The sequence below is a fragment of the Mesoplodon densirostris genome, chromosome 7 (assembly GCF_025265405.1).
Source record: "Mesoplodon densirostris isolate mMesDen1 chromosome 7, mMesDen1 primary haplotype, whole genome shotgun sequence".
NCBI classification, from domain to species: Eukaryota; Metazoa; Chordata; class Mammalia; order Artiodactyla; family Ziphiidae; genus Mesoplodon; species Mesoplodon densirostris.
Window position 1 is genome coordinate 100,660,116 of NC_082667.1, and position 6,904 is coordinate 100,667,019.

The 6,904-nt window shown below is 33.5% G+C and overlaps 1 pseudogene; it reads left to right on the forward strand.

Annotated features, from left to right (window-relative positions):
* The first annotated feature begins 3,635 nt into the window (after window positions 1-3,635).
* On the forward strand, window positions 3,636-5,408 carry LOC132493465 (eukaryotic translation initiation factor 2 subunit 3-like; annotated as a pseudogene).
* Window positions 5,409-6,904: the final 1,496 nt, after the last annotated feature.

Sequence of the window (6,904 nt, forward strand, 5' to 3'; positions counted from 1 at the left end):
ACAGATGGTTTCACTAATGAATTCTATCCATTCCAAGTATTTAATAAAGAATTAATACTAATTCTTCATAAACTCTTCCAAAAATAGGAGAGAGAACACTTTCCCGTTCATTCTTAGCCCAGTATTACACTGTTACCAGAATCAGAGAAAGATACCACAAGAAAAGAAAATGACAGACCAATATCCCTATAAATATATATGCAAAAATTCACAATAAAATACTAGTACATTAAATCCCACAACATAAAAAAAGAATTATACACCATGACCATGTGAGATTTATCAGGGGAATGCAATGTTGGTTTAGTACATGAAAATCAATCAACAGATGCAGAGAAAGCATTTGATAAAATTCAATACATTTTCATTATAAAAAAACTGACAAATGGAAGATTGAGCTTCCTCAATCTTCTATTAGTTTGTCATCAATCATCTATCAGTTTATCCTCAAACCTGATAAAGTACATCTATGAAAACCCCATAGTTAACATAATACATAATAAAGAAAAATTGAGCATGTTGTCACTATGGTCAGTAACAAGACAAGAATGTCCACTCACTACTTCTATTCAACATTGTACTGGATGTTCTTTCCAGGATGATTGTTCAAGAAAAAGAAATAAAGGCATACAGATCAGAAGGAAGTAAAAATATTTGCAGATGTCATGATCAAAATAATAAGGAATTTACTAAGAACCTATTAGAACTAATAAATGAGTTCAACAGTATGGTAGGATATGAGAGCAAGGTACAAAAATCAATAGTATTTCTATACATTAATCTGAAAATGAAATTATGAAAACTATCCCATTTATAATTGAAGCAAAAGACTAAAGTAACAGGAATTAAATTTAATAAAGGAGCAAAATGTGTACACTGAAAACTATAAACATTATTGAAAGAAATTAATGATCTAAATAAGTGAGAAAATATCCCATGTTCATGGACCAGGAGACTTAACACTGTTAATGTTATAATATTCCCCAAATTGATCTACAGATTTAATGTAATCTCTATCAAAATCCCAGCTTTTTTTTTCAGAAATTAACAAGATGATCCTAGTTTATATGAAAATGAAGGTGACCCAGAATAGACAAAGCAATCTTAAAAAGGAAGAACAAAGTTGGAGGGTTCACAAGTCCCAATTTCAAAATTACTATAAATCTATAGTAATTAGGAGAGTGTGGTACTGGCATAAGGATAGATATATAAAATCAATGGAATTGATTGGGAGTCTAAAAACAAATACCCATGTTTGTGGACAATTAATTTTTTACAATGTCAAGAAATTAAATGGGAAAATAATCTTTTAAAAGTAATAACCAATGGTTCCCAGACAACTGAATATTCACATGGAAATTAATAAATTTGGGTCCTTACATCATACCATATGAAAACATTAACTCAAATGGATATAGAACTAAATGTAAGATTGAAAACTATGAAACTCCTAGAAGAAAATAAAGGAATAATCTTCATGACCTTGGCTTAGGCAATGGTTTCCTAGAAATGACACCAAAAGCACAAAAAAGAAGAAATACATACATTTGATTTCATTTAAATTAAAAACTTATACAACAAAGGACATCATCAAGAAAGATGAAAAACAACCTACAGAAAGGAAGAGAATATTTGAAAATTGTACATCTGCCATGGGACCTATATCCAGTGGGTATAAAGAATTCTTTAACTTTAACAATAAAAAGACAAATAGCCCAATATATTAAACAGGTAAAGGATTTGAATAAGCATACCTTTAAAGATGATATAGACATGGCCAAGGAACAAATGAGAATATGTTCAACATCATTAGTCATTATGGAAATGTAAATCAAAACCAGAATGAGATATTACTTCACAAACACCAGAATGTCTAAAATAAAAAAGACAGACAAGAACAATTGTTGGTTAGGAGACAAATTGGAATCTTCATACATACATTGCCAGTGATAGTGTAAAATGGTATAACCACTTTGGAAAAGAGTCTGACAGTTTCTCAAAAAGTGAAAAACAGAGTTACCATATGACTCAGTAAGTCCACTTCTTGGTAATAAGCAAGAGAAACAAAACACATGTCTACACAAAAACTTGTACATGAACATTTATAGAAACATTATTTATAATAGCAAAACGTAGAAACAACTTAAATTTCTATCAACTGATGAATTGATTTTAAAAAGTGGTATTTTCATACAGTGGAATATTGTTAGGCAATAAAATGAACGAAGTGCTTATACATGCTGCATGTGGATGAACTTTCGAAACATTATAAGAGAAAGAAGACAGTCACAAAAGATCACTTGTATGATTCTATGTATGTGAAGTGTCCACAATAGGCAAATCCAGAGACAGAATGTAGATTAGTAGTTTCCAGAGCCTAAGGGTGTTGAAGGATGGGGTATGACAGTTAATATGCATAGGGTTTCTTTTTAGGGTCCTGAAGATGTTCAAAAGTTAGATGGTGGTGATGTCTCCACAACAACAAATATATTAAAAAGCACTGAATTGTACACTTTAAATGGATGAATTTTGTGGTATGTGAAATATATTTCATAAAATTGTAATAAAGACTAATATGTGGAAAATTATAAAGATTTAGAGAACCAGAGAAACTAGGAAAAACTAAGTGATAGAAGTATAACATAATTGAGGCCTTGAAATATGTAAGTGGTGAAGAGAAGTATAATATATATGAGGCCTTGAAATATGTGTATGGTGTGTGCCATCATGCATCTGAGCATATGTGACTTACTCATATCCATCTATCTGTTGGAATGCCTGTCATTTCTCTTTCTTACTCCTGAGCCTTGAAAACAACCAGCTGAACTGTTTGCACAGGGAGATTAGCTCAGTGCTTTGTGACCACCTAGAGGGGTAGGATAAGGAGGATGGGAGGGAGATGTAAGAGGGAGGAGATATGGGGATATATGTATATGTATAGCTGATTCACTTTGTTATATAGTAGAAACTAACACACCATTTTAAAGCAATTATACTTCAAAACGTTGTTAAAATAAAAAAGGGAACAGGTCTGTAGAGAACAGTTATTTAAGTCTTGGAACTACTTGGCATATGGTTAGTGATGTTCATTTCAGTTAAAAAAGACACTGTTCAAGGTTCCAAGTAGAGATCTCAAGATTAAGAAAATCTCTTCCTAAAAAAGAACATGTAACCCAGAACAGGAGAAAATACAAGTGTATGAATATGATTGACTGTATATGATATATTGTCAAATAAGTAAGTAAATAAATAAATAACAAATGTGCTTCAAAAGAGGTGTGACCACATTTGATCAGCAAATAGAAAATATATTGAAAGAATTTGAGCTGTATTTGAATCTCAGCTCTGCCACTATCTGCCTTCTCAAGTGTTGTAGTTGTCTTAATAAATGCAGTGTATCAGTGGTAACTTTGGATAAATAAACTTTTCTGAATCTTGGTTTCTTTTCTGAAGAACAATACCTAGTATATAGTGTGACCACGTGTCCAGGTTTGCTGGGACCTTGGTCTTTCCTGAGATGCTGTTTGTCACCCTATTAGCATATAACAGGCTTTCAAAAATGTGTCATGGAAATGTTATTTAGTCTCTCCCAAATTTGTCAGAAAATTGTATGTCAGAAATGTGGCTCTCCGGGCAAGATGGCAGGGGGTGAGGCTGGTGTGACTTTAGGGCAGCCACACCTTTCTCGGCAAGATCTCAACACTTTGGATGTTACCAAGTTGACGCCACTTTCACATGAAGTTATCAGCAGACAGGCCACAATTAATATAGGTACAATTGGTCATGTAGCTCATGGGAAGTCTACGGTTGTAAAAGCTATTTCTGGAGTTCACACTGTCAGGTTCAAAAATGAACTAGAAAGAAACATTACAATCAAACTTGGCTATGCTAATGCTAAGATTTATAAACTTGACGACCCAAGTTGTCCTCGGCCAGAATGTTATAGATCCTGTGGAAGTAGTACACCCAATGAGTTTCCTACAGATATTCCAGGGACCAAAGGGAACTTCAAATTAGTCAGACATGTTTCCTTTGTTGACTGTCCTGGCCACGATATTTTGATGGCTACTATGCTGAACGGTGCTGCAGTGATGGATGCAGCTCTTCTGTTGATAGCTGGTAATGAGTCTTGTCCTCAGCCCCAGACTTCTGAACACCTGGCTGCTATAGAAATCATGAAACTGAAGCATATTTTGATTCTACAAAATAAAATTGATTTGGTAAAAGAAAGCCAGGCTAAAGAACAGTATGAACAGATCCTTGCATTTGTACAAGGTACAGTAGCAGAAGGAGCTCCTATTATTCCAATTTCTGCTCAGCTAAAATACAATATTGAAGTTGTCTGTGAGTACATAGTAAAGAAAATTCCAGTACCTCCAAGAGACTTTACTTCAGAACCCCGACTTATTGTTATTAGATCCTTTGATGTCAACAAACCTGGCTGTGAAGTTGATGACCTTAAGGGGGGTGTAGCTGGTGGCAGTATTCTAAAAGGAGTATTAAAGGTGGGCCAGTAGATAGAAGTCAGACCTGGTATTGTTTCCAAAGATAGTGAAAGAAAGCTCATGTGTAAACCCATCTTTTCCAAAATTGTATCACTTTTCACAGAGCATAATGATCTTCAGTATGCTGCTCCAGGAGGTCTTATTGGAGTTGGAACAAAAATTGACCCCACTTTGTGCCGGGCTGACAGAATGGTGGGGCAGGTACTTGGTGCAGTTGGAGCTTTACCTGAGATCTTCACAGAACTGGAAATTTCCTATTTCTTGCTTAGACGGCTTCTAGGTGTACGCACTGAAGGAGACAATAAAGCAGCAAAAGTGCAAAAGCTGTCTAAGAATGAAGTGCTTATGGTGAACATAGGATCCCTGTCGACAGGAGGAAGAGTTAGTGCAGTCAAGGCTGATTTGGGCAAAATCGTTTTGACTAATCCTGTGTGCACAGAAGTAGGAGAAAAAATTACACTTAGCCGAAGAATTGAGAAACACTGGCATTTAATTGGTTGGGGTCAAATAAGAAGAGGAGTGACAATCAAGCCAACAGTAGATGATGACTGAAGAATTAAATAACAGATTTGGAGGAAGTCGGAATTTCTCTTAACAACCTAGGGGTATATTTACAAAGCAATAGTGAGGAGTTAATTTCACAGTTCATTACCTTAGGAGTAGCTGTAAAGTTATTTTCATTTTTTGGTTATGAAAATTTAACTTCTAGTACTAAAATAGGGTCTACAGTAAATGTAAAAATTGGCATAATGTTGGATTGAATCTACATTTTACCAGAAATTAATCATTCCCAAGTAATGTCTAATTTATACATCAGTGCAGGTTTGAAAGGAAACTGCTACAACCAGCCTTTGCTGTAGCACACATGCAACTGAATCTGTTTGAAATAAAAGTTTTCTTCTTAAAAAAAAAAAGAAAAGAAAAAAAAAGAAATGTGGGTCTTTTGTGGTTCCACAAAAGTTTTAGAATTCTTTGTTCCAGTTCTGTGAAAAATGTCATGGGTATTTTGATAGAGATTGCATTAAATTTGTAGATTGCTTTGGGTAGTATGGACATTTTAACAACATTAATCCTTCCAATACAAGAAGGATCTTGGATCCTTCTGGGTATCTTTCCATTTCTTTGTATCATTTTCAAATTGACAAGTATGTTTTTTGGTTTCAACAATTTTTTTTGACTGTGCCACGTGGTTTTTGAGATCTTAGTTCCCCAACCAGGGATCAGATCTGGGCCCCCTGCAGTGGAAATATGGAGTCCTAACCACCGAATCACCAGAGAATCTCCCAAAATTTTTGAAATTAGATATTTTGCAGGATTATGGTAAGAATTAAGTATAATTTTTCATTGAAGCTTCACAGTAAATAAATTGTTATCATTAATAATATTAAATATTTTTTTATCTGTTGACTTGTCTGTTTAGTCACAGAATTGAAATGATGGAAGACAAAGACTTGTAACTCCAGAATTTGCACAGTGTTTAACACATAACACTAGCACTCCAATTTATTTATTGAATTAACTATTATATTAACTATAACTAAGGTTATGAAAGTGTGGTAGAATTTAAGAATGGAAAGTTCATTACACGTTATAATGTAAATTTCATGCTAATGAGCTTGAAGTCTTCCTACAGTATAATGGAGAACTATTGAAAGTTTAAGAGTAAGAGATTGTATTGTGGCCAAATCCTGATCACTAAATCTGTCTAGTCAGGTATCCTGATTTCACTTAGCTATCTGCCCTGCAGAATTTTAAGAGTATTAAAAAAATATGATCATAATATGTATGCTGTAAACTATAAAATACCAATGAAAGAAAAATTTTTAAAGAATCTAAATGAAGAGATATACTTTGTTCATGCATTGAAAGATTCAGTATAGTCAAGATGCCAGTTTTCACTAATTTGTATTGTATTGACTATAGAGTAAAATTCTCAAGAAGGATTTGTAGATATTGAGAAGCTGATCCTAAAATTTATGCAGCAAGGCAAAGAAGTATAATGAGCAAAAATTTCTGAAAAAGAAGAACAAAATTGGAGAAGTTACACTGCCAAATTCTGACTTATTTTAAAGCTACTTTAATCAAACAGTGTGATATGAATATATAGAAATATATATAAATGGTATAAAACAGACAACCCAGAAATAGACCCACATAAACATAGTCAACTGATTTTTGACAAAGGCACAAGGCAACACAATGGAGAAAGAACAATCATTTCAACAAATGGTGTTGGAATAATTGGACATCCTCATACAAAGATAAATAAATAAGTCTCGACACATATCTCACATCTCATACAAAGAATTAACTCAAAATGAATTATAGACCTAAATATAAAACCTAAATTTAAACATTTGTGGGAAAAAAACAAAAGAAAATCTCTGTGGCCTTAAGTT